A 27,126-nucleotide genomic window follows, 5' to 3' on the forward strand; every position below is an offset into this window, starting at 1 on the left:
CACAGTGGCTGTGTCCCCTCCCTGGGCAGGCTGGCACTCTGGCTGTGTCCTCTCCCTGGGCAGGGTGGCACAGTGGCTGTGTCCCCTCCCTGGGCAGGGTGGCACAGTGGCTGTGTCCCCTCCCTGGGCAGGGTGGCACTGGCGATGCCGGTGGCCGCCGCTCCTGAATCCTGCCCCACGCAAGGATTGGCCCCACTGGGCTCCTGAGTGATGCTGAAGCGCTGCTGGTGAAGATCAGATTTATTGTAAATACATTAGAGCAGGGTTTTACCCGTGTTTTGCTGTGTGTGTGTGCTGGTTTTCCAAGCTGATGATATGGGCATTCCCCCCCGTACAGTTGCATATATTAAGGCTTTTAAGAAATATAGTAAAACAAAAAATATGACCTTTAAAAGCATGGTTGAGTTGCATTCATTTTATAACCATCAAAGCAACTCTTTACTGTTGTAAGGTAGAAAAATCAATGATGCAATCTTTTTCCTTTTGCCTCGTGCAATCCGTAATTGAAATGGAAAATCAAATGAACGGCTAACAGATAATTGTTTTATCAATATTCCCTGCCTGCCCTACAAGGGTCAGCCTAGAATGATCATGAGCCACGGATATGATGAGGACAAAATGTGAAATTGAACAGCAAGGAGGCAATAAATCAACCTTGACAAGAAAGAGTGACCAGCATGTAGCTCTTGTAGGCAGCTTTTGGGACACTTTTTGTCTCAGGTGTCTGCACTGATTTAAAAATGTGAGAATATAATATTTGAAGCTCCACCAGTGGGTAAACAACTGCAGACTATTTCTAGGTTAAGGCATCATCAAAGCAAACATGCTGCAGCTGAGAAAATGAGTATATTGGGGCATAGTGGGAAAAATCCCACAGTAAAACAACAGGGGAATAGTGGAATATTCTGGGGCTGTGGCAAGAAGTTCTCCCTTTTCCTATCTGGTCTGAAAAACTCAAAAAGAGAGTAAATATATTAAAATGCATTTTTCAGGCTGCTCTTTTGCTGCTCCATTGGGCATGAAAAATGCTTTCCATTGCATTTCTGGTATTTTGGGAGCTCCTGGATCCCTGTGCTGGAGCAGCCTGTCTCCTGCCTGGAGGCACATCTGATAAGGGACATTTTGGTTTAATGGTACCAGCTCGCGGGCAGTGGAGGTGTCAGGGTGACAGGGACAGGTAATGCTTCTCCTCACAGCCCCTTTTGCTCATCATTTCATTCTTCAATTCTTCCACTGAAGACTGGGCAACTTTTTGCTATAATTTTGAAAAACACAGATTTAAAAGAATGAAGTCTGTGTGTGTTTCCTCACCACAACACTGAAAGGCAGCTCTGATCAACCACCAAGGGCCTGAGCCCCAGCCGGGCCAGCTCCGAGCCCTAGGGCAGATCCTCATCTGGTGCCAGGTGTGAGGCCACAATCATTTACCCCAGCTGCCAACCCCCTAGGTTTTCACGGGTTTTGCTGTTAAACCAGGCAGATGTTTCTCCCCTGGACTACCACTGACATTGGTGTTGCGGCAGTGGGAAATAGTGTGAGGACAGACTCACAAAAGGTAGCAGGGCTCAGGTTAAAAGCCTGGGAGGGCTGAGTTCCCCTGGAGCCGGGGACTTGGGCTGAAGAGGGGTGACATTGTCAGCAGCCTCCAAGCTCTCTTCCCACCGGGTCCTGTTCTTGCTTCAGCTACAGGAGAGAGATGTCAGAGCAGCAGCTGGTCTGACCACTGTGTTCTCACTCCCTTCTCTGGGGACCATGTATGGGAATCCATCTTCCCATCGCATCCTGTCCCATCCTGTCCCATCCTGTCCCATCCCGTCCCACCCCTCCATCAGCACAGCTTTAGCAGAGGCTGGTTTGGGTGCAATCTGCATCTGAAGGATGCCAGGCTGAGAAACCATCCTGAAAGCTTTATTTTTAACCTTGGCTCTCCTGTCCTGTGGTGTCCCTGGGGAGGAGGGGGTCTGGCGCATTTGTGGTCTTGGAAACAGCAATATCAGGAACCCAGCAAAATAGGTTGCCAGCATGGAGAATATTTTTTATTTTAAGCACAGTATTTTAAACACACCATGTCCTCCTTCCCCAGGGGCAAGGCTGAGAGACTTTAAAAGTATTTTTTACAATTGGTTTTTCAAATTCATTTTTCATCAGGCCTTTTCCCACGTAGCCAGGTGTGGTGCTGGCAGGGCCAAAGCCCCTGCCCTGGGGTGTTTGAGCAGCTGGGGTGGATCTGGGGGAGCCTCGAAGGGGCTGTCTCCTGCCCACAAAGGGCCACATCTCCAGAAAACCGCTAGGCCACTGGGCACAGCCCCTCGTCCTACACTGGGGTGTGTGCCATGGCACTGTGGGGCTGGGCACCCTGAGGGGCACGGGCAGGATAAGAACAGCCCTGCCCACCCCCTCCGGCCATCCTGGGGGGACACCGGGGTCCCCTCCCACTTGCATCTCTGATGTAATGAAGTGTCAGCTGCTGCCATCACCGTCCTCCATGTCCTTGAAACCCTCATGGTTTAACCAAGAGCCTCTCCAATTTATCAGCAGTTAAAAATAGAGGGGAGGCTGTGAAGGCCAGGCCCTGCTCCCCAGGAGCCGGGACCACGGCTGGGATGTGACTTCTGCAGTGGGGCAGGACAGAGGACACCTCTGTCCCCCTCCCGCTTGGCAAGAGCATTTTTGTCCTGTCTGGATGCCGCTCCTGAGGACAGCAGATTAAAGCAGCCCGGCGAGGGGATGCGTGGACACACACAAAAGATCAGCTCAGGTCTTTGCAGGCAGTAAGTGCTTCCACAGCAGCGTCTGCCGAGCCCCCAGTATCTGCAGGCCTTCTAATGAGCACAAACCCAGGTGTGCAGGAGCGCCAGCACGGGCTGCTGCTGTGGAGCATGCAGCCTGCAAGTGCCCTAAATACATATTTACACCGTGGAGCTCCTGGCTCTGAAGAAGCTGTTCAAGCTGCCAGGCTGCTAATCCACATTTAATGCCGCTGGTCTGTCAGGTGAAAACGTTGTGTAAAATGATCCCCACTACAGGATCTGCTGCTTGGGGGCTGGGCACACTCTGGGGCGATGCCTTGGCCCATCTCTGCCTTGGCTGGAAGCACAGGAAGGCCCAGCCTGGCCATGAGTATCTTCAGTCCCCAAAAGGCACCCCTGGGTCTGGGTGTGGGCCAGCATGATGGGCTTTGGCTTGGAGAGGAATGGGGCTGAATGGGGAGGTCCATCCCAGCATTCTCAGAGCTGCCTCTCCTTCCCAGCCTCAGCACAGCAGCACTGGCTGGGCCGGTTGCTGGCTTGAAGCTGTGGTTGTGTGTTAGCAGTCCCCTGGGTTTGGGCTGCCCAGGGACCTGTCTCCTGCTGGTTTGGGTTTGGAGGGAACAGGATGGTGGCACATTTGTTTTTACTGACATTGATATAATAATTTAGTTTCCTTCATGAATTAGATTTGGGGAATTTGAAACTTAACTCTGGTAGCTCTTCTTTCCCAATTTATTGCATATGCTTAAATAAACATGTTGAATTAACTTTATAAGGCTTGTAAAAACTACAGATAAAACCGCTCTAGAAAATCAACATTCTAAATCATGCTAAGTCTCTTCCCATTCTGCTCATCCTCTAGCAGGGCATTGACAAAAATATGAAATTGATTTGGTTGAAGGGTGTTAAAGAGCCGACAGCCAAATGTCACAAACAATGAATGGCTGCAGTGTTGAGAAAATCAATAGGGAGGTTAAAGCTGGGCTTGTGAAAGACTTGGCAGACTGCTCTGTTCCAGGAAGATATCTGTCTTCTGGCCTTGGTTGCATGATCAAAAGGAAAACTTGATAGGTTTAATGAAGGGAGATACTGTAAAACTGACAACAGAAATATAGACACTGTGGTAAACTGCAGTGCACATCAGCGAGTGGGGCTATTAGATACATTTTTCAGTCTGAAAAAATATTTATAGGTAAAGATGTCAAAAAAATATTAGTGCATTCCTCCATTTTTTCCCTCTTGTTCCAAATCACAGCAGTGTTTGCATGGTGCAAACAAAGCTTTGGCTCTGGGTTTAATTGTACAGCATGATGGCAAACGTATAGGGCAAAATAATTAGCATGATAATTAGCAAATCGTAATGTTTTCAAATAATTGTGTGATGAGATTGCAGAGCCAAAGTGAGATTGGAATATCTCCTTTACTTAGAGACGCTATTTCAGCAAACCATAAAAGAAAGTGAAAACAAATCCCTGCTCTATCAATTAAAGGTGAGACCATGTGACAGCAACTTTCCATCGTCCACCAATGCCTCTCACACAGTCTCACTCTGCTCTTGATAAATACACAGCTTGCCTTAAAATCAGTTTTGTGAATATTAGATCTGCAAATATAAATGAGGATGCCAGCCATTAAAAAAGGTTAATAATGTTAGATTCATTTTGGTTCTGAAATCAGCTTGCAAACAAAATTTGCCCTGCTTTACACCTGACCTATTAGCAATACTCTTATGTAACGTATCACATCATTAGAGAAAACCATTGCGTCAGGCCTGAGTTATTCCTTCCCACGTGTTTGTTTTCCTAACACTGCATCTCACTTAAGCCTAAACTGTGTAGCAGCATTTGAAATAACGTGGCCCCTTTGCAGCGTGTATTTCCCAGCCCTGTGTTAGGCCTGAATGTTCCCTTCCCCAGCCTGGCTGGGCTCAGTGCTGCCTCTCAGTTCTGGGTATCCTGTCTCTCCTGTCTATCGAAGCTCCCTCTGTTTTTTCTTCCTCTTTTTTCTTTTTTTTTTTTTCCTAGAAAAATGAACTCATTAGTTTAAAACTCCCAAATGCCACATTCAGCTCAAACAGCGAAGATGATAACCTGTAAAAAAAGAGGAGAAAAGAGAGAAGGAGGCTGGCAGGTTTTCTGCAAGTGGACGCTGTAATAAAAATGCCCCCTACTTTGTCAGGATGGGGTTTGGAGGGCTGCTGCCATATGTTACTTTCCTTTTTAGCTGGGATTATGCCATCATTATTGCTGATAAAAGCTGTTTACTGCCTTGGCAGAGGAGTGATGCTTGGCGCAGTTTGGGAGCCGCCATTCAGTTTACAGAGAAGTGCATTTAGTGCCAGATGCTGGGATCCAGGGGCTTTGTTATCTTTTCCCATTATTGGGATCATCCATTGTGTGTTTTTTTTCTCCTTTTAACTTAGCTCTGGCTTTGTTGTTTGTGTTTTGGATTCACTTGCTCTTGGGCAGGTTGACATGGCAGGTTTTAGCTCCCCAGGCAGCACTGGGTGCAGCCAGTGGCATGCAGGGACTATGTCTCCTCCTGGCACTGCTGCAGGAGGTGATGGGTTTTGGTGCCTCAGCACCTGGTGGTGGGTACCCTGTCCTGGAAAAGGTGATGGTGGCTGTGGAGGAACCCAGCTGAGGGGCATCCCTTCATGGGAGTCAGCATGAGTGTTCCTAGAAACCTCAGTGCCCAGGATCTGGCAAGCCATGGGGCTGCGGTGAAGAAAGAAATGCAGAAAATGTCTAACTGAACGAGAACATCATATTTCAGTGTGAAGGTGGCATTGATTCATATGTAAATTCTCTGAGTGAGAACTAACAGAGCTGTTGGCCAGGCAGCAGTTCTGTTGGTGCCAGACTTTCCCTTAAAAACAGTTGTAGTGTCCATAGAGAAGGGGGCTGGACAGTACTAAAAGCTGAGGGAGGAGGCCAGCAGTGCCAGGGTGGTGACCACCCTGCTCTGTGGGGAGACTAGGCACCTCAGGGTGCTGCCCCGTGGCCACAGGAGCTGCCCTGGCAGCAGCCTGGTGCCGTGGGACACTGCACACACCAGACCCGTGTCCCCAGGACCTGTGCCAGCCCCCCATGGCAGCACCAGCACCTTGGGTGAGGTGCTGTCAGCCGGGGCTCTCGCTGGGTTTTTATGCTGAGATAGCACACTCACAGTCAGCATGGAGTGGTGGAGCTGTAATCCAGAGCTGGCACATGGTCTGGCTCAGGGAGTGCCTCCACACTGCTGGCCTAGGTGGCCTCTTCCCGACCACGGCCCTGAGCTTCCACCAGGAATCCAGATGGGAATTAGGCTGGGTGTGTCTGTAAATCTCACCCTTGCTGGAGATACCCCCTTGCTGTTCCCAGAAGGGGTCCACAGCCCTTGTGTTGCATTTGGGGCTCCTCAGGCACTCTGGGTCCAGGTTCCAGGGCTCCAGGGACCTTGTGCCACTGCCCTTGGTCCCGGTGCCATGCTGGATGAGCCGGCAGAGCTGCGGTGCAGGGCTGCTGTGGAGCTCCCCTTCACCTCCTCTGCTCCCGTATTCTTTGGGGAAGAGACTGTGACCTTATTTCTCCTGCTACGAGAGATGCATCTGGAACCAAATGAGGGCAGTAAAGCATAATAGAAGGCTTTACAAATGAAAGTTTTGTTTCTGCTGGTGCAATACCTTGTTTCCCCCTCTTGTATCCTGGGAAATCAGGCTGATCAATAGTTCCCATTTCAGCACAACTGCAGCCAGCATTACAACTGTATAAAATTTACAACATTGTCTGCTGTAAATTTTAATTGGAAAAGCCTCGTAGCTTCATCCTCGATCTTTGCACCTTTAAATGTATTTGATTTTAAAAAATCAAACAAATTTACAGTGTATAACATCATGTCACACGCTTTGTATTGACAGTGCAATAGAAGTAGCACAAACCCGCCTTCCTGCTGGAAGAGAAAATGGCTGTAAAATACCTGGAAAAGATCGGGAGTGTGATGAGGATCTGTTTGGGAGCCAACAAGCCCTTGGTGCCAGGCAGGTGCTGACGGGAGGGATCCCGATCCTGGTCCTTGTGTGGTGCTGTAGCCTCGCAGCCGCCCCAAGGAGCTGCCGCGGAACACGTTGCTTTCAGCACAGCTTTATTTCTGTCACAGGTCAGGCTTAAAATGCTGTGTGATACAGTTATTGACTCTAATCTGGGCATAAACACAAGTCCTCAAGCACCAGCCCAATTAATAATTTGCATAATTAACACGCATATTAAATAGGGACTGGCCCTGCATCTGTATTCGCGGTGATCGGGTAATGAGGGCTAGCGGAGCGGCGCCTCGGGCTGGCGGGAGCAGACGTGTGGCAGTAGTAATTTTTGCTTGGATTGACAACTGCTAGACAAGCAGTCCCAGCATAAAACTAAACCCCGTTTGGCAGAATTAATCGTTGACAAACTGCTCTTAAAGCTGTAACATTGTTTCTGTCAGTTGTTCGGTTTGATGTCACTGTTAGACATAATAAATCAATAGTGTCAGAATTTGGTAATGTTTATAGCTAGCAAGGTTTATTATTTCATATGACTGTCATGTACAAATCGTGGTATCATGGCTGCCTCTAAATTATCAAAGGCACAATATTGCTGAAATAGATTTCTTAAATTCCTTCTCCAGTTAATCCTGTTGATTGTTAGCCATGATGGGGCCCACTCGTGTTTTGGGAGGGGTGAGTTTTGTCTCTGGACATTTTTTAAAGACAAGTTTGAGCCATTGAACACAGCAGGATTTATTGTTGCTGTCTCCAGCCCGGGCAGCAGCTCTCTGCTTTATGGACCTCACTTCTCCTGCTCCAGTCACAGTTTCCAGGCTGTCAGTGAAGCCAGTGCAGGGTGGGCATAGCTGGAATGTCCTGATCCGAGCGGGCTTTCATCCCACCCCCATGAGAGCGGGCCAGCCCCGAGACAGGGGCCAAGACTCCTGCTGTCACCTGGGGACGTGCTGTGATGCACAGGTGTGTGTGTGTGCACGGGGGTGTTTGTACTCATGTGCTCTGGAGCGTGAACTGATGGTGCGAGAGCACCGTGTGGATTTGGTAGTGCTGAGATCCCCTCCCGTGGGGCACACCTGGGGTCCCTCTGCTCTGTCATGACCATGTGCCATGAACCACATACTGCCCACAAGCTCCATGTGGTGCCAGGAGTGACTGTGCTCGCCCTTCCCCTGTTCTCCTGGCACCGTCTCACCCCAAGCACCGTGGTTTGACCCATCACACCTCTCTGATTGTTGCACATCCCCTGGGACCCCCTCCCGCACCCAAAGGGACAGGACAGTCCCTGGGCTGGGCTAAAACTGTCCCCTTACCAAGGCAGTACATATAAATTACAACAATAAATTACTGCAGCCCCAGGGTAAAAGAAGCATCAAGTTATGACTTTTACATGAGTATTTAGTCAGCCATTCAATAAAAAATAGGTCTTCCAGTTGCACAGTACCATTTATCAGCTCCATATTTATTATTTATCATAGCTACACATGATGCAAATGTGAATTACCTCGCTGCTCCTCCGAGGAACACTTGCTTTTATAGAAATATAAACATATATAACACAGTTTGTGAAGTCAGAGACCCAGCTTTGAAAGGAAAGAGAAATTAAGGATGCAGATTTTATTTTTGCTTTCATTTCTATGTGATAAATTATCCTTCTAAAGGTCATTTCCAGGAGTAACTTTCCCTAACTTTGCTGCTCTCTGGACAACTCTGGAAAGGCATGTGTGGGAATGCTCAGTGCCCACTGGTGCCTGGACAGAGGGAGATACCGTGGGGTCACAGCTCTCCTGGCGGTAGACAAGACTCTTTTGTAGGTGTTTGCATGGCCTTGGCGAGGGCTGATCCTGATGCCACTGCAGGGCTGATGTTATCTGTGCCCAGAGATCCGTGGGGCTCACGATACCCACGCCTGGAGCACTGCTGGGCTGGCCAAGGTTGGCCAGGGTTGGGGACCCAGTGGCTGGAGGGCGGGTGAGAGGGCTTTGTCCACTCTGGGTGTTCCCAGCCCCAGGATCAATCCTCTCACCCAGTGGCAATCATTCATAGGCAGGAAATACCTGCAGTCATTAAAATTCCTCCCACATTTATTCCAGCTCTGGTAGTCTATAAAGTGATTTCAATTCTGAAAGAGGGATTTGAAGATTTCTTCTCTGCTCCATGTTTCTAGAGTTTTGGGGGTCCTACAGGGAATTTCAGGCATGGAAGTATTTCACTTACATGAATTGCCTTTCAGTTTCAGAACCCTTTTTACATCTGGGAACCTCTTCCTGGTGCAGGGCTGAGGGGCAGGGGCAGGCAGGATGCTGTGCTGGGCATGATGGGGGGCTGGGACATGGGGGTGACAGTGGCTGGGACATGGGGGTGACAGTGGCTGGGACACGGGGTGACAGTGGCTGGGACAGGGGGGTGATGGTGGCCGGAACACGGGGTGACTGGCTGGGACAGGGGGGTGACAGTGGCTGGGACACCAGCTTGGCACAGCGCCCGGAGCAGGGGCGCAGATGGGCACGGCACTACTGTGACTTTGCATGAGCACTGGGATGTGCTGATGGGGGCCTCCACTTGTGAAGCCCCTGCTCCTCCTCTGGGGACTGTCCCCTCTCTGTTACAATGTCCCCCACACCAAACCAGGGCAGGCGTCCCCTTGGCTGCAGGGGCAGCATGTCCGTGGGTGCTCCTGCCCTGTGGGTCACTGTCCCTCACCATGGGAATGGCATCTGGAGCTGGGTGCTGCCCTCCCAGACACGGCTGTGTCCCCAGGGGCAGGCAGGAGAGCTTTGCGTCTTTGTTTGCATCAAGTGATCTGAAATGTCCTGGCAGAAGTGTAAAGGACAGGAATTAATTGCTGAAGAGTTGAAGTTGGTACAAAGCTGAAGGGCTCCGGGTCAAAGCCCTGGGGCATGGCAGGGTCCGTGCCTCAGCTCAGGATGTCCCAGGTATCCCGGAGCTCAGGGGTGGCATTTGTGTGGGAAAGCTGCCACGGGGCCCGGCACTGTCCCCTCAGCCCCCCCTGGCAGCACCCCAGGCTCCGGGGCAGCGTGTGCTCGGGCTCGGCACAGCCGTCCCCGTCCGGTCGGGGCAGTGGGCAAGGGCACAGCCCCCGCTGCCCCGGGCTGCTCTCGGGCTCTCGGGGCCCGGCAGCCCCGGGCCCAGCCCGGCAGTGGCAGCAGCGGGGGATGCCCGGCAGCCCCGGGCCCAGCCCGGCAGTGGCAGCAGCGGGGGATGCCCGGCAGCCCCGGGCCCAGCCTGGCAGCGGAGGATGATGCCACACGCGGCTGTGCTGCCGGGGGAAGCTGCTGCGGCTGGCACGGGCACCGCCGCGGCCCTGCCGAGGGACTCGGTGCCCTGGGAGCACTCGGGCTGCTGGCACATGGCAGCAGCGCGGTAGCACCGATTTTCTCGGGATGCCACGAGCTGCTCTCCCCAGGAAAAGCTTTTCCTACGGGCGGGCCTGGCTCTCCGGCTCCCAGGTCGGGGAGGGAGCGGCCGGGGCTGGCGGCCGGCTGCATTTTCTGGGGGGAGGTCATTAGTTACCGCATTGTGGGCTGCACGGGAGAATAACAGCACATCAGTTAGGATGCTAATTCTCTCGACTGGCAGCGAGCGCCGGGAATGACAGCTTGAAGGGGTGCGGGGGAGGGTCTGAAAATGGCAGCAGATTGGTATTTTGAAAGGGGAGGGAAGTTTTATAATGATGAATAAGAAAGATGACATTTGGTGCTCACATTTCCCGTGCGTTGGCTGTCCGCGGGAGGGTCAGTGTGCGGAACCTCCCGCAACGAGCCCGGGGCTGCCCAGCAGCTGACTGGGAGTGCACCCTTCCAGGGAACAAAAAGAAAGGCCCAGATAATTAGGGCAAGTTGAACTGCAGGAGGTAGCCAGCTTCTCGGCTGCCTTTTGTATATTCATGACCCAGCTTGATTGATGGAAGGACAGTGTTTGGTGACACTGTCATTTGCAAGTTGAAAGGTAGAGTACAGGCTGGAGCTCTGCTCAGATGTGCCTTAAAGGGTCCTACAATAAGCTCATTTGGATGCTGATGATGTTCGCATCTGCATTTCTTTGTTTCTAACTGTTTCAGGAGGACATCTGTTAATTTGTATAGATTAGCTTGGATGCTTTCATTTAAAAACATCAAATTATGGAGCAGGACTGTTTATTATAAAAGTTTCCAGGAAAGTTTAAACTGATTTGGAAACCATGCAGAGTGTAAGATTTAAAAGCAGAATTAAAAAAAAAATAAGAGTATTTTTTACATTTACATTCAGCCTCCCATGCCCAGGAATTAAGACTTGCATTTCTGCTGCAATGTTATCAAGAAGTGTTAGTAGAAGTATCTGTTGAATTATAAATTTCAGGATAAATGAGGCTTGCCAAATTTCATATCTGCTGGGGAGAGGAGGCCCCCTTTGCTGGACAGTGAAAGCCTTTATGTACGAAGGAGGGGAAGTGAAATGTAATTAATTCAAGAGGGGAAATGCTTTTACTGTGTAATATTTAGCCACATATTTCAAGCATAATGGTGCTTCTGTCAGAGCAGTTGCAGTTTTTGCAGGTACTGTTTTCAGAGGGACAGTGGGCTGGGAGCTGGGGGAGGTTTCACGCCGCAGGTCTGGCTGCCCTCAGTGCAGCAGCTGTTGGATGACTCCGTGTGTGCCAGGTTGGGCAGCTCGCGGGTCCCTTCCCGCTGGAGCAGCAGCCAGCTCCCAGCTCCCAGCTCCCAGCTCCCAGCTCCCATTCAGACCCCAGCTCTCAGACCACAGCTCCCAGCTCCCATTCAGACCCCAGCTCCCAGCTCCCAGACCCCATTCAGACCCCATTCAGACCCCAGCTCTCAGACCACACCTCTCAGACCACAGCTCCCAGCTCTCAGCCAGCTCCCAGCTCCCAGACCTCATGGAGCTGGGCAGGCAGCAGGGTCAGGGATGCCTCACCCCCACGTGCAGACCAGCGCTCAGGATTTGGCAGTGACCTTTCCTCATGTGCCCCTTCCCTGGGCCCAGCCTGTGGCTGCTGTGGCTGTAAAACCTGAGCTTACTCCAGGTATTTTCAGGAACATCAGCTCCTACACAAGCAGGCTCTGCTTTGTACTTCTGCTTGGCACTGCGTGCCTGCTTCCCAAGAAAGCCTTTGCCATCCATGTGGCCCAGAAACATGGGAATTGGGGTCAGGGTACTGCCCCAGGCTGGGGCAGACTGGCTGCAGGGACACTCTCCTGCCCACTCCTCCTTGTGCACAGCCATGCTGGGCTCAGCACTGCTCTGCTAAGGATCTTCCTCAACAGCGCTTGGGAATTTATGGCCATGACTCCCATCTTTGTATTTACTCCAATTAACACATAAATCCTAATTACCCAGGTCATAGGAGCTGGTAGGCCATAAATGGAGTGGGACATGGCAGAGCTTGGCAGATGCCTGAGTAACAAGGTGACTAGAGAAAGGGAAATACCAATTTAGGAGGCACTGGCAATGAGCAGACATGTGGGACAAGGGCCACAGGCAGCCCCGGGCACTGGGATGGGCCGAGGCCCACTTGTACATTTGAGAGGCCTTGGCATGGGCTGGGGGAGGGTCTGGGGCAGCCCTCACCTCTCCCAAGCCATGTCCTAGCACATGTCCCCACCAAACAAAAGTGCCCATCATGTCCAGCCTGATGGGCACCTGCAGTGTCAGAGGGCACCTTCCCCGCTCCATGCCCCGTAGCGCTGCGTCCTGGCACGCTCCAGGATCCTGGCAGCCATCCCAACACCGTGTGCATGCCCTCCTGTCAGAGTCACAGGATAGAGATCAGCGGAGGGTTTCCAGGGCAGTGGTGCCACGCTGGGGGAGAGGGCAGCCCCGGGCAGGTTCTGCCAGCACGGGCGGGCACCTGGGCACCGCGCCCTGGCCACAGCCCTGTGGAGTGCTCAGGGCTGCATGGCCCGTGGGGTGAGGGATGGGTGCTGGCAGGGTGGTGGCTGGGGAGCACAGTGTGCTGATGCAGGGTGTTATGATTGCAGCATATGCTGGCTATTAGTGTGTTTTTTATTTAATTTTTTTTTAATACAATCCTACATCGCTGTTGGCAGTGCAGGCATAATTGCTACCTTGCCTGAATGCAGCTGAGTTTGTAGTTACTCAAGCAGGAGGTTTTTAAAACTGTGAAATAGTTTCTCTTCCTGCATGCCCCCAGATCAGGTAGAAAATGGGGAAAAAACTGCTAAATGATGTATTTAGAAAAAGCTGTTCTACAAGAGTATTTGAAACATTACAGATCTGCCAGAAGGTCCATTAACATAAATGTTTAACTCAGACACACAAACTTATGTACCGAAATGAAAATGTTTCATGCATTAATTTGCTGCAGAAGGTACTAACATAACAATTAGAGCAACATTCTGCCTGCGTACACTTAAATTTCCTAGGGCAGTGTTTCAGTGGTAACACAAGCGTTGATGTAGGATCTCCTTGACTCCTGGTGCAGCACACCCCAGCACTGCAGTTCGTTCTGTTAAATCAAACCCCTAGTTCCAAACCTGGCAGTGAAGGAACTGGGAGGTTGGCAGTAATGCACAGCTTTGGGAAGGGGGGCCTGGCTTTGGTGTCCCCCTGGTTGCCATGTGAGGTCAGCCAGCACCTCATACCCACGCTGCTGACATCCCGTGTTATCGTGCTGCACTTACAAAGAAACCTGCCTCACCCTTTAGGTTGCTTTGAACGTGGATGGCAGAGTTACAGTAAAGCAGAAGAGCTCCCGGGGCAGCCAGGTAACGCTGGGCTCATTCCATTGCCGCTCCCAGTTTGTTTCCATCAGGTCCAGCACCTTTTCTGGGCTTTGGGATTTTCCTGGCCCTGCCTGGCAGGACGTTCTGCTCTCTCAGAGGGCATTTAGTGCTGAGTACTCCCAGTGTGCAAATGCTGGCAAAGGTGGCTGGGAGTGTGGGAGTGCCGGGGCTTCCCATGGCAGGCCTGGCTGTCCTTGGCACGCGGCTCTGTCACCTGGCACCGCTGCAGAGCCGTGCGGGGTGCGGGAGCGCAGTGCCCAACGTTCCTCCTCCCAGCAAATGCTTGTCCTAAACTGAGCACCGTAGAATAAAAATGGAAACATAAAAATAGCAGTTGGAAAGATAAAACAGCATTTATAGTACTAATAAAACCGTTGTGGCTTCCACAGGAAAACATGCTCTGTAACCTAATGCTTACCTGGGAAGACTGTCGAGTTTCGGAGAGTTATAGCTGTTTTTGTAAGAGAAGCACAGAGATTTGCTTCAGGGCTGAGTGATAGATTCTCCTGCCTGGAGCATCCCAGTGTGTTTATACATGGCTTGTATGGCAGCTTTCATAAGACATTTACCCCATGATTTGCGATGAGCTTATGTGTGAATAATTAATGGCAATTAATCCTTAATTACAGTAATTAGGCAAGTCACAGGAAATTAAGCTGCAGCTGGAGAAGACCATGCCTGGGAAGAGAGGATTGGGGGCTGTGTGAATGTGCCATTCACTGACAACATTACGAGGATGAGCAGCATTCAGCAGCTTTGGCATTTCTATTGGCAGCCTTGGGTAGGACAAGAATGCTCAACATTAGCAGCAATCTATAGTTGTCTACAAGAGTTTTTAGTTCAAGTGCCAAAATGTTATGTTGCATATGGTGATTATCTAAGTTTATTGGTTGCCATAATTCAAACGGGTGTAATTGTTTTTGGCTTGATGGTGACATTAGAAACTGAAGCTTTTATGTGTTCGTAGGTTCTGCTGGCATCAGCCATGGTTCAACTTCTAGAAACAATCCATCCAGGTTTGCAATTATGGAAACGGATTCTACAAATGGCTGGAAATTAACAGAGAAATTTTCAATGATTAAAAAAAAAGACAACAGAAAAACTGGCAGTTTCTTAGTTGAGCAGCTAATTGCTTTATTATTAGCTGCCTTTTCTATTAAAATGAGGTTTGCACGAGGTGCATCGTGTGCAGAGGCTGCTGGCTGGTTTGGGGAGTGGGACCAAGCAGGACAAAAATGGAAATGCTGGTGGGTAAGAGTTCACAGGGGAAAAGCCCATCTGAGGGATCCCCTGTGCTAATCCCAGCCACGCCGTTGTACTGGAAAGTGGATCTGTGCTGGAAGCCTTTTGCCCTGGGCAACCCACAGCGAGGCTGTTTGCAGCTCAAGAACTGCAGCCTTCCCCATCATTAATGTGCGAAGTTTTTCAACCTCATGATTAAACATGTTTCCGTAATTTACTGGGTTTCCAAGTGGCGATGTTTGTGCCAGCAACAATCTGGGGCAGAGCCGTGGAGGGAAGCACACATTAGTATCAATGGAACCTACAAAAAGCAATCAGTAATTTATGAGCTTGTGGAAAAATGCCCACATGTTCTCATCAAATTATAGGGATCCTATAATTTACTCAGTGACTACAAGGTGAACGCTCCCAAACCTGCTGTGGGGTGTTAACTGAACCTCTGATTAGATTTAATCCAAACAACTAATCTGTTAAAGGGTCCTGAATAAATAGGCTATATGGCCAGAACAGGGTGCTATTCTGGAGTTAGATGACAACTCCCGAGGAGGTCAGGCAGTTCGCCCCTAGAAATTAAAGTGACCTACTGCAGAGTCAGGTGTGGCTTCAGCACCCAGCCAAAATCCTGCCTGTTCACCTCTAGCACTGCCAGCATCGTGCGGGGGGCAGCAGGCAGCAGGGAGATCTCTCCTGTTTCAGAAATAAAAGCCTGGAGCCAGATGTTTGCAAGCTCTGTACTTGTTTGTAATATGGAAACATGTAAAACTTCAGCTCCTTGCATGTGGAATCTAGATCAATTTTTAATTTACTTGTACGCATGGATGACTCATTTGAAAAAGAAAATTGTGGCATCAAAAAAAAGACATTTCAGGCTGCATAGGTTGCTGCATTTATCTGTTTCTTGTGCACTCTGGAGTGGAAATAAGTCACAGTATCTTAATAATGGTCTTGATTTTATAAATGATTTTTCCCCTTGAAATAAGCAATCCATTCATTTTAATATGTAGAATTGGTTTGCTAGCAGGGCGACAGTTTAAAAAGACTTCCAACTGTGACACAAGTGCAACCATATTGCTTCCTATTACTCGCTAAGGTAGTTGTTTAGAAGAGAGAATGTTCTCCCTGGAAATGTTTAAAGTGCTGTAATTTTATTTAGGATAATGAGGATTTATAACAGTTTTACCATACGAAAACCTGCCTTTAGACAGAGTGAAATAGGCGGTTGCGGTTACGGAGCGTGAGAGCAGCGTGGGGAGGTGTCTGTGTCTGCCCAGGCAGCGTATCCGTCACCGGGCCCAGAACATTCCCCACAGCCGCGTGGGATAATTCATCACCAGCATGTATGGATTTCTCTGCTTTAATCGCTCTAGACGTTAATTAAAATCCTGTTTTATAGAATATTTTAATTTTGAGATTTGCCCAGCTGTACAGCCTCAGCTCTGTTGTCAGGGTTGAGCCGTCGGATAACAAATGGCTGAATTTAAGCCTAGTCAGGAATTTGGGGGGAATTCCTGGCGGAGTTGAGGGAGTTTGGCCGCGGGTGGATCAGGGCTCGGCGCTGTGCTGATGCTCGGCTCTGCTGGAAGGTCGTTCCTCTGCATTTATTTTTGCTGTTAGGCCTTTAAAATTTTTTCCCTCATTAAGAACACTTCCCGTTTATTACCAGTCTCGTTCCTGGGCAGGATCGGCGCGGGGCAGGGCGAGGGTGCTGAGCAGAGCAGTAAATGCCCTGCTCATAAACAGAAAGGAGAAGGAATTGAACTGTTACAGATTTTATCAGATTTTATCTCCTCACCGAAAATCTTAGCTCTCAAAACATTTCTAATTTCCCTTATTTGAAGGCTCAAACAGTTTCAAATTACTGCTCGTGGATTGTTCTTGACACCGAGAATGGTAAATTTGAGCTGTGGAAATGCTGGAATGTGTGGTGTGTGCTTTTCCTGAACAAGGGAATTCAACGGGTAAATTACAGTCATTTACTTGGAGTGTAATTTACTGAGAGCCTTTAGGCAAATGCAGGAGAAAGGACAGCAGGACAGGAAAAATAGCTAAAACAGGGGCTCCCTCCTTCTTTGCATGAAATCCACTCTGCATCCATGTGATGCGGATAATAAAAACTTTCTTATTTAAAATATGTATAATTCTTATTTTTTCATTTCATAAGGTAGACATTTGTAAGTATGACAAATCTGTGTGAAGATTTTAAATCATGCTAAATTATATACACATCTTCTTAAGCATGTGCATTTTGCACCTCAGTATCTTCGTGCAATCATCCCATATTTGAGATTGATAAAACTGTTAATTTTAATAACAGGTCAAGCATCTGAAACTGTAATCGTGCTAAGTGGAAATTGCTGTTTTCATCCTATGGAAATATTCAATATTTAATCAATTTTTTAAAAATAAAAATGTTTATCTAATGGAATCTACAATGAAGAGATGTACTTGGGGTTTTATTTGAAATGAGAGCGTAGAAATTTATACCAGTGTGTTTTTCTTCGTTTAAATGGTAGAAATGTGGCAGAGAAGCACCCAAGGGCTTGTAATCTGCAGGTCCGTGGAGGTGCTGGATGATGCTGGGGAAGTGTTGTGGCCTGGCTCCTTCGAGGTGGGAATTGCCGAGCAAAGAGCTGTGAGTGGGTTTGTGCAGCACATTGTAATCTGACACTGAAGTTGTGCCCTGCATTCCCCATGTCATAATTGATGGCTAAGGAAAAGCACATGCTATGCTAATCCTTTGTTGGAATAGCTTGTTAAATTGCGGTTGCCAATTTAAAATAAACTATGGAATGCCTGTCTGTATTTGAAGGTTTGCAGTCTGCAGTTTTAAACAGTCATTTTAAAGCTGTTTTTCAACTTTATGTTGCATGCACACTGTCTGCCTGTGCACACAAGGTCAGCGTGTTCGCCGCTTTAATAGCCGACCATCAAGAACAAAATCAATGAGCTGCGTGTTTCACACCAGTATCACAAGGGATTTTCCCATTTATAGCACATTTGTGTACTGATCCTAAGTTTAAATGACAATATTGATGCCCTATTAGAGCTGTGCCGAAATGGACGTTGCGCGGTTCCTGCTCCAAGTTGTCTGAACTCGCTCCTTTCCCAGACTCCTGTTCCACTTTCTGTCCGGCTGCCAAACATAAATCAGCCCAGTGCACGTCCCCGTGCTGCGGAATGGGGCTCAGCTCCCACGTCCCTGCTTGCAGGAGGGGGAATTCCTTGGCTGCAGATTTCAGATCCAGATCTTCCGTAGTTGCTGCGAGGAGGATTATGAGGCTGCATCTAAATAATCATCTGCGTGCTGATTACAGAGAATAAAGTGGCATTATTGCTTATGGATGAGAGAAGGCAGTGCTGCCCTGGGAAGACTCAAGTGCCAGTTCTGTGGGAATTTTATGAGTCCTGGTGCGGTGTAATCAGCCGCCGCCGGCTCTGACGGAAGGATAGCTCCCGGTCTGCAGGGGAATAGATCCTGTGCTGCCGAAAGGAAATGTTACTTGTGCAGAAGAAAATGATTTAATGTTGGTAGAAGGGTTATTCATTTATAAGGGATTAAAAATGACTTCAATATAATACCTTTAATTTGTAATAATGGTCTGCAGAGCTGTTTCCTGTCTAAAATAAACCGTTTGACTGGCATGTTCGTTTGATCCGTTCAGTACTGGGGGATATTAGAGGGATAAAGGTATTCTTTTCAGTTATTGTATATTCAGTTAAACCGGTGAGGGCCTCGGGTGGCAGGGAGGTGTCAGGCTGTCCGTGGCCCACCCAGACCCTGGGGCAGGAGGATGCTGCTCCTGCTTGGGGCAGGGGCAGGACTCCGGCACGCACGGCATAGCTGCTGCTGGAGCTGCTTTCCTGACAGCAAAGCAAGGAGAAGTTGTGGGCCTGGCTGTGCAGAACACCTTAGGCTGGGAGGGATTGCAAACAGGACAGCCAGCACGAAGGGGACCTTTGCACTTGAGCTCTTCTTGTCATCAGCCGTGTCCTCCTGCGGAGCGAGGTGGGTGACACTTGCAGCCCGCACCCAGCGCCGCCGTCACCAGGCTCACCTCCTCCGCGACAGCAGCGCCTGCAGCCCGGAGCTTCCTCTCACAGATCTCACTTGCAGGGTCCCTGTGGGGTGGCTGCACTCATTCTGGGCACAAATCCCCGACAAAGGGACTGTGGTTGTGCCACATCAAGTCCAAACGCACGTGGGAGACAGGACACCTCGGCTGGAGCTGCCCATAGAGCACTTGTGTGTCCCCCGGCACACAAGTTGTGTTCACTGGGAAGTAAACAAGTGGAGAACCAGCTTGCTCAGATTCAGCAGACAGGTGTCATCAGCTTTCAGCATTAAATAACAGATTTCACTATTTTGATTCTTGTTTTGTGAAAGTTACAGGTTTTGGGGATGGCCAGGAAATCTCCACTTTCTAGACAAAAAAGACTTCAAGGTTTCAGCCTTTACAGACATATCAAAAAGGTGACCCAGAGTCTCCAACACTCTGGGAGAGCCGATAACCAGGGTCTATATTTATTCCTGCTAAAATTTTTGTGCTTTTTGAACTAACATGATGTGGGGAGAAGGAGGCAAGAGTCTGATGGGTATTTTCGTGAACTGTGGTATTAGCAGCTGGGTAAAGGGCAGCAGCATTCTCAGAAGGTCTGAATAGTGCTGGTGTGCCTGGGAACAGAAAGCAATAATGAAAGATAATGCAGAAATCCTCAAATTCCAGAAAGAAACATACCAAGAGGTGTGTATGTCAGTGTAACTACAGACTTTCAGTGTAGCTAAAGAATAAGCAGCAAAGCAAATAAACATATACTGCTTGTGAATTTCCTTTTGTTCCAGATCAAAAATACAAGGCAGAGCTCTGTCTGGTAGTGAGATACAGGCAGGATTAATCTGAATAAACATTTCCAGTGTGGCTGTTGTGGAAAAAAGGCATGTTCTGCTTGCAAGGCTGGGTACAAAGTGCTGAGAATAGGGCAGGATCCTGCCCTCCTGCTTTAAATTCGCGTGTATTTAGTGCAGAACTGTTGTCTGGTTTACTGGGAAAGAAAAAACCCAACAGAGCCAATTTTGATTGGAACAGGCGGGATTAAAATGCAGGATTATCCCTGCAAAGGCTATATCGAGTAGGCGGCTCAGTGACCTTTTTGAGGAGCGAGCATGTGTGGAGCTGTGCAGGGATAAATCCTTGTGCTGTGGCCTTCGGAGCGCGGGGACACGCACGGAGCTGCCCGGGCGTGCTGGCCCTTACCTGGCACCAGCACGGCCTCGTGTGTGCACATGTAATTCCAGTTCTCGGCCCAAACTGCGCCTTTGTATGAATATGTGCTTGGAAATAACGTTCCTATAGGTTCAGATGATATAAATAATGTATGTGGAGAAGCTCATAAATGTAAGCTCGAATTTTCCTCAGTAGTTTTTGTTCTCAATCACCTTGATGAAACAATCTTGAAGGCGCTCTCCTTTCCGTGGCATTTGGAATGAGTCCCTGACAGGCTGATTTTCCACCCCTGTTGTGATGCTGCTTTCTCTAGTTAATATTCCTCTGTAAGTGTCGTACCAAAGTAAACCAAAGGAGCCCGGCTCATGACACTAAGGCTGCATTTGCATTAATTATGCAGTCAGGGCTGGTGAGAAAATGCTGTCACAGAGAGAGAGGCAGTAAATGAGAACCCTCCGAGTGCGCCTGAATGAAGAGCATTAAGTTCATTTACATGGGCGCAGGCCGCGAGGCTGGCAGGGAACAATGGCTTTGCTCTTGTCGCTCGCCGCCGTATTGTTCTGCGGCTTAATGACTCCCCGGCAGAGTGGGTGCGCTCACAAAGACACAGCCACGATCCCTCCGGTATTAATAACGGCAGTAATAATTAATAATATCCCTCTAATCGCGAAGCTCACGGCGCCTCGGGGCCGCTGAGGCCCTGCTCGGCGGGGAGGCTGCGGCCAGGCCCTGCCCGCCCCCCCCGGTGCCCTCACAGGGCGGTGGCTGCTGCCCCCGAGCCCCCGGCCCCGACAGGGACAGCCCTGCCGAGCCTGGGCCACCACCGAGCCTGGGGCCACCACCGAGCCCGGGGCCACCACCGAGCCCGGGGCCAGGCCCTGCCGAGCCCGGGGCTCTCGGTGAGGTGGGTGCCAGGGGCTGCCTGCTGGGGTGCGGAGCGCTCGGCTGAGCGGCCTCTGTGGGACTGCAGGGCCAGGCTCTGCCAGGGAAGAGCAGGGATCTTTTAATTTGTTTATTGACAGTGGTATTTTGTCTGTTTCCAGCATCCAAGGCTTTAGTTCTGTAGCGAGGTCGCTCCTCGTGGTGCCAGGAGAAATGGTTGGAAATGGTCACTTTGTTTTTCCCTCTCCCTTGCCCAGAGCGGCCGTGCCCGCGGGTGGGCGGCACCGGGGGTCTCCCATCGCCAGCCCAGACCCACCCTGAGATGTCAGACTCCTTTGGTTAACACCACAAATCCGGGATGGGAAACTGCATACGTGTGAAAATATCTACTGGACATGGCACTGAGTAAACAAGCTGAGGGTTTCATGAGAATCCCAGTGCCACTTTGATCTCACTATGCTCACAGCCATCAAAAACCTCTCCAGATCTTTCTTCTGCCTTTCTGTGCTTGTTGTAGAGTGAAGCCAAAATGTGTGACCCATACAGAGATGACCATCTTTCTAGATGAAAAGAAATAGGTAAAAAATTAAAGATGAGCGCCTTGATCCTTTTATACGAAAGATTAATCTTCCAATATTATACTGTGATACAATAGTTTGGGGCAATTTTTATCGAAATGTGGAGGTTTCTTTTAAAGTTCAAAATTTGTTGTCATCTCTGTTTATCTTCAAGGCTTCCAGACACTTTAAACTACAGTTTAAATAAGTGACTATTTTTATTCATATGCTGACAAAATTTTCCTCGGAATGATTTATATTTCAATAATAGTTTAAATTATGTTTTGTATTCTGTGCTTTGATGTCACGCAGGAAGTGTCATCTCAAGATAAACTTTCACATCTGAGAGTCAATGAATTGTACTTAGGTAGTCTAATGAAAATATTGTGAATGGCTATATGGAGTTACATCCAGTACAGCCAAGCAGCACAGATACATGTAGATATTTAACAAAGGGCTGTGTTTGATCTCACGGTGTCATTGGCTTTGACACCATGGCATGGTACCAGTTTACAGTGATACGAATCCTATAATACTATATCATGCTTTTATCCACTAAATAAAAACCTGCCCTATGTTTTATTACAAAGTAGGTGGCCTGGAGGAAAAATATATGTATTCTTTCCTTTTGGAATAAAATATGCATTTGGGCTTCTCATTTCATCTCCAATCTGTGTTATTCCTTAAAAATGCAGAACTGCCTGAAGTCCTCTTTAATATTTAATTCAACAACTTTTTAATCTGTCATTATGCTGTGATGAAGTAAGCATCAAGTGTCGCTGAAAAAGATTAAATTATACTTGGAAATAGGAATTGAAATGATTTAGGGTTGGAGGCTGAATATTTGCTTTGCACAAGTAATAATAGTGGGAGCTTGGGTGAGGCACGGGTCTGGATCTGGCTCTAATGCCTCTGCCGATCCCCTCTCCCTGGTGGCTGCCACTTGATTTACTCTGGCACTGCCAAACTTGATTTGATTTAAATGGAGGTAGGAAGTGGAAATTCCACACTACAATACATTAATTACTCTCTGCTATTCCTTACAATGATTTTCTTTTTCTCTGTAAACATAATAAACACTCTACAGCAACCCAATGGACAGCCACTCTGAGCTGCCTGATGACTTCTTGTTAGCAAGCTTATCTTAAAACGGAAAAGCAGGAATATTTGATATCTACCTCTGGAAGTATGGATGACGTGAAACAGAGGAACACTTGTTCCTGTCCATTCATGAGGGGGCTTGTGCCAGCTTCATCCAATTGCTTAACTTGGACTTTCACTCTCCCTTCTTTTGATGTCACCTTTGGATTTCCCTGCCATGTTCTGGAGAGAAGGGGAAGAGCAATATCACATTGAAGAGCAATGTCACATGAACAGTACCACATCACAGCTGTGAACCTCGAGAAACCCAGGTTCAAAACCTGCTTTACATGGAGCCAAACCAGCAGTGCTAGTGGTCCTGCTCTGGTCACAGTCTTTGCATGCCAGAAGCCTCATCAGGGTTTGGCTCTGCTGGACACAACTCCCATCTCTGGGAGGGCTCAGCACCCAGCAGTGTGGGATGGGGCTGAGGTGTGGTGGGAGAGGAAGGAAGGTCCAGGGTGCTTGGGCAGGGCACCTGGTGACACTGGGCATCTGAGCACCTCCTGCAAGACAGCTAGTCCCAGTTACAAAGAATAAAGATAATTTTGGAGTTGTGGGGAGTTTTCCAAGGAAAATTATCTTTGCAGTTCTGACGGTACCACCTGACAGAGGAGAAGCTGTCTCCAAGCACAGCTTTTTCTTAGGTCTGAGAGAGAAGTGTCAGATTGTAGGAACAATGTGGGAATTCCTTTAATGGCTACCTGAATGACATGGAAGTGATGTCTCCACTAGTATGAGGTCTACTCAGAATTTAATACACTTTTTAGTCCCACTTCAGAAATGGCCCCACAGTATTTGTTTACAGTACTGGCAAAAGCTCATTCTTCTACAGCAAATAGTAAAAAAGCCTCTGTTCCCTCCTAGCCAATGCATTATTTATAATTATTCTCCCTTCGTTGTAGAAATGTGACTATCTATATAAATAATTGATTGCAATTATTAATTGGGGAACATGCAGTATTTTGGCAGCACTCGTGTTACCTCACAGAGTTCTGAGTGCACCGGCGGCTCCGCCGTGTCCTGGTCCCGCTGTCCTGCGGCAGATGCCCCGTGCCCCAGCCCGGGAGGGTTTCCTCGGGCTGGAGGGGCTGGAGAGGAGTGTGCCCACCGGGGGCACAGCTGGGTGTCCCCTTGTGCTGGCACGGGGGCTGTCGGTGCCCGCTCTGGGCTTGTGCAAAGGTGAATTTTGTCTGACAGGGACAGAAGTTTTTTTCTAGTCTGGAGAGATGTATAACCTCTGTCAAAGGAGCAGCCTGCTCTGTGCTGCTGTAGAGCCAAGCACCTTTTAACCTCTTCAGACTGTAAATTCTGAGCAGTTGATATTTGAGTGTAATTCCTCTCCAACTGGCATTATTATTTGATTGCAATGAATTACCTTTTTAAAAAAAATCATAAGTATAAATTCACTTGACTGATCCTGCAAATTATTTATGATGTAGTGTTTTGGTCTAGGATAACCTTTTAAAATAAATCAGTTTTTCAATAATAGTTCAATGTTTGCCCACCTAATGGTGTTCCCATTAAGATCTGCATTTGTCACCAACCTGCCTTTTCTGCTTGTGCAGGAGACAAGTCACCGCCCCTAAACCCACTCTGCTTGTAGGGTAAAGTAAATGCATGTCTTTGTAGGAGAATAAATAAAAAGAGCAAGCTGAGTCAATAAGCGGGTTCAATTCCTGCCTGCAGCCATGGCGGACAGCTCATTTGGTAGATGTGGGTGTTTTGTTTACATTTATAATGCAGCTTTATTTAATGCTGACAGATATAGCTTGTGGCAAATGATAGTCAGAATGTATGAGCAGTCATAATGCTTCTGTCTTCTTATAGTGTGCTGCTGAAAATAAGCAGTTCACCTCTGTTTTTATTGAGGAAAGGATATGAGACAGCTATAGCTTCGCGAGGCTATTTATTGAGTTGTTTTACTAGCTGTGAACATGCCGCTTTATAGCAGTTGTGAAAATGGACTTTGCTAGTGTGTGGGAAAGGAAATAACATTGCAGTATACAAGGGTAGTAAAAAAACCCTCTATAAATAATTTTTCAGACTGAAGAATATTCTCATTTAAACAGCTAGAGAGCCTGGTGATTTTTGCCAGCTGCCAGCTCTTCCCGGGATGGCATTGGGTTAAAATTGCTCCATCAAATGCTATTAATATTTTAATGTCAAAAAATAAAATTTGGATAAGCCGTTTGGAGCTGAGGTGTTCAAGAGCTTTGTAGGGAAGTTTGGTATTGTTGCTGGGCTCTGTATATTCACACACCCATCCATGTTTCATAGCGCAGCGTGATCCTTAGCCCTGCAGGGCTGGGAGGAAAGAGCTGTGTTTGGCACAGCTTGGGAACGCAGGTTCAGTCTGGGATTGGTTTGACTTGACGCTTCCCCGGGGCTCTGTGTGGTGCAGCTAGCCCGCAGGTGAGGTCCTGAGGGGGCGAGTGGTGCTGCAGGGCACCGAGGATGTGGCTCAGGATCTGGAGACTCCTTGGAGCTGAGTTCATCCCCAGGAATGAGGTGAGGCTCACTGAGCTGCTGCTCCTGCCACTGTCCTTGTCTACTGGGATCCCGTGGGCATGAGGCTGCCCTGGGACACCTGCCTTTACCTGTGCAGGTGATCACTGGCCATGCACTGCTGCTGCTGGGCACTAAGCCCGTGGTGTTTTGAGTCTTAAACATGCAAGCTGTGGTCTTAGGGATGAGGCAGAATTTCAGATCAGTGCCTTTTCTGGTTTTATTCCCATGTTCAGCAGCAGCACTGAGGGGCACAAATCATTTTCATGTATGCAAAAATAATTTCGAAAATGGTATTAGTCTCAGCAGGTGAGGCCTTTTGTTTCTTCCATGTTTATGTACAAATTCCTAGGGAACAGTAAATATTAAATTGAAATAACCCTCCCTTATTATTACACAGCCAAAGATTCAATTTAATTCTCTTCAGATAAGGTTTTTCTGGACACATATTTGCAATTGCCTGTCCTGTAAATACAGTTCAGACTGTAGCCAGGGGCTCCTTCCCACCTGTCTTTTCTTCAGGAAAGGCACTATATTTCTGTGCTTTTGGATTTTTTGGATGCAGACACCTTCCTTCTCGCTCTCATTATGTTTATGGATGACAGGAGTGCTGTAAAATGTCCCCTTTCCCCCTTAACTGGACGGAGAAATGGGTTAATCTCTCCACAGAGCCATTCCTCTACTTCACCACCTGTTTCCAAATCCCAGTTGTCTAAGGAAGAAAAATTCAGTCTGGTGTGGGCTTGAAGACTGGGGGGATGGCAAAGCCCTGGCATCCCCCACACCCAGGGGTGACATGAGGAGGGCTCTGCTCTGTGTGTTTGGTCAGAGCTGGCAATGTGACAGCTCTGGGAATGGCCCTGCTGCGGCTCACAGTCCATTGCCACCCGGGCTCCCAGCCTGTGGAGCTGGCACAGGATGCCTTCTCCTGGAGAGCACAAGGGCATTTAAACCTGTGTTCTCCTCCTCTGACAAGATACCCGGGAGGTTACTCAGAGGTGAGATGTAATCAGCCAAAATTTTACATTTTATTCTTTATACTACAGAATTAATTTCATTTTTATGAAAATAAATACATGGTCTAGCTCTCCTAATAAGACTATCTCTGTGGTGTTTAAGTAATAATCATTTATTGTTTAAATACAGTAGAGGCTGTAACAAAATGCTGTCAAGAGCCATCACACTCATTAACCTGCCAGCTAATTAGCCTCCTCCTGCCTGATTGCTGACAAGTTCTTCAATCTGAACCTATCACTGTTGTGTCAGCGCTGAAGCACCAAGCGAAGTGGAGGAGGGCTCCATTAGATGTTTGCGAACAAAGTCTGTGCATTAAAGGTTTGTTTTCTGCACTCCAACAAATGTTACAGCATTAATATTCTCAGCTATAATTAAATTGGCAACTCTTAATTATGGTAATTAGTGCATTAACCACGTCTTGCCCGGCATCGCTCGCAGGCGAAGCTCAGGGATGGAAGAGGAAAGCCAAGACACTGCCCATTTCCCGGCAGAGCTGTCATGCCAGAGGGCACAGCCTCTGCCCCAGTCTCCAGTTGTCTGTAGGGCAGAGCTGGGGAAGAGGAGGAAAAGCTGGGATGTGTTGGCACTGAACACTTGTACTTAGTGTTAAGGAAACACCTATGGAAACAGAATGAATGCAAATGCCCCTGCCTGCGTGACTGGGCTGTCAGTGTTTGGTTGGGCAGTAGTGCTTTGGAAGGGCAGAGCACAATGCCCTTCCTGCATCTCCCAGACTCTGTAATCACTTGACCAAATTTTCACTCCTGGAGAACTTAGGAAATGAGTTTTTTCGTCCCTGTTGACTGCCTTTGAGCTGATGTTCCCGTGACAAAACCAACCTGTGAATCGCCATAATTTGCATTAGTGCACTGGAGTTTGGAGAGCTCCAGCAGCAGCTGGCAGAGGCTGCACATCCCTGGTGCCACACAGGGTCACCTCAGGGACCAAGCTGCTCAGTCAGAAAATCCCCAGTATATATCCATTGCCTAGAGGCACTGTGCTAGGAAAAGACACAGCCTGGTTTTGG

General features: G+C 48.5%; 1 protein-coding gene and 1 long non-coding RNA gene across 7 annotated transcripts in view; one reads left to right on the plus strand and one right to left on the minus strand.

The window, feature by feature from the left end:
- PBX3 (PBX homeobox 3) overlaps positions 1 to 27,126 on the plus strand; it is a 101,977-nt gene that overhangs the window by 42,343 nt on the left and 32,508 nt on the right. The gene's annotated exons all lie outside the window — the stretch shown is intronic.
- LOC147649740 (uncharacterized) lies at positions 12,771 to 20,750 on the minus strand. The gene is made up of 2 exons (XR_015278262.1): positions 13,950 to 20,750; positions 12,771 to 13,824 (listed from the first exon to the last, which is right to left on the minus strand). It is a non-coding gene; the product is annotated as an uncharacterized LOC147649740 (long non-coding RNA).

This window comes from Cyanistes caeruleus, chromosome 20 (genome assembly GCF_971803275.1).
Source record: "Cyanistes caeruleus chromosome 20, bCyaCae1.hap1.1, whole genome shotgun sequence".
Classification (NCBI taxonomy): Eukaryota; Metazoa; Chordata; class Aves; order Passeriformes; family Paridae; genus Cyanistes; species Cyanistes caeruleus.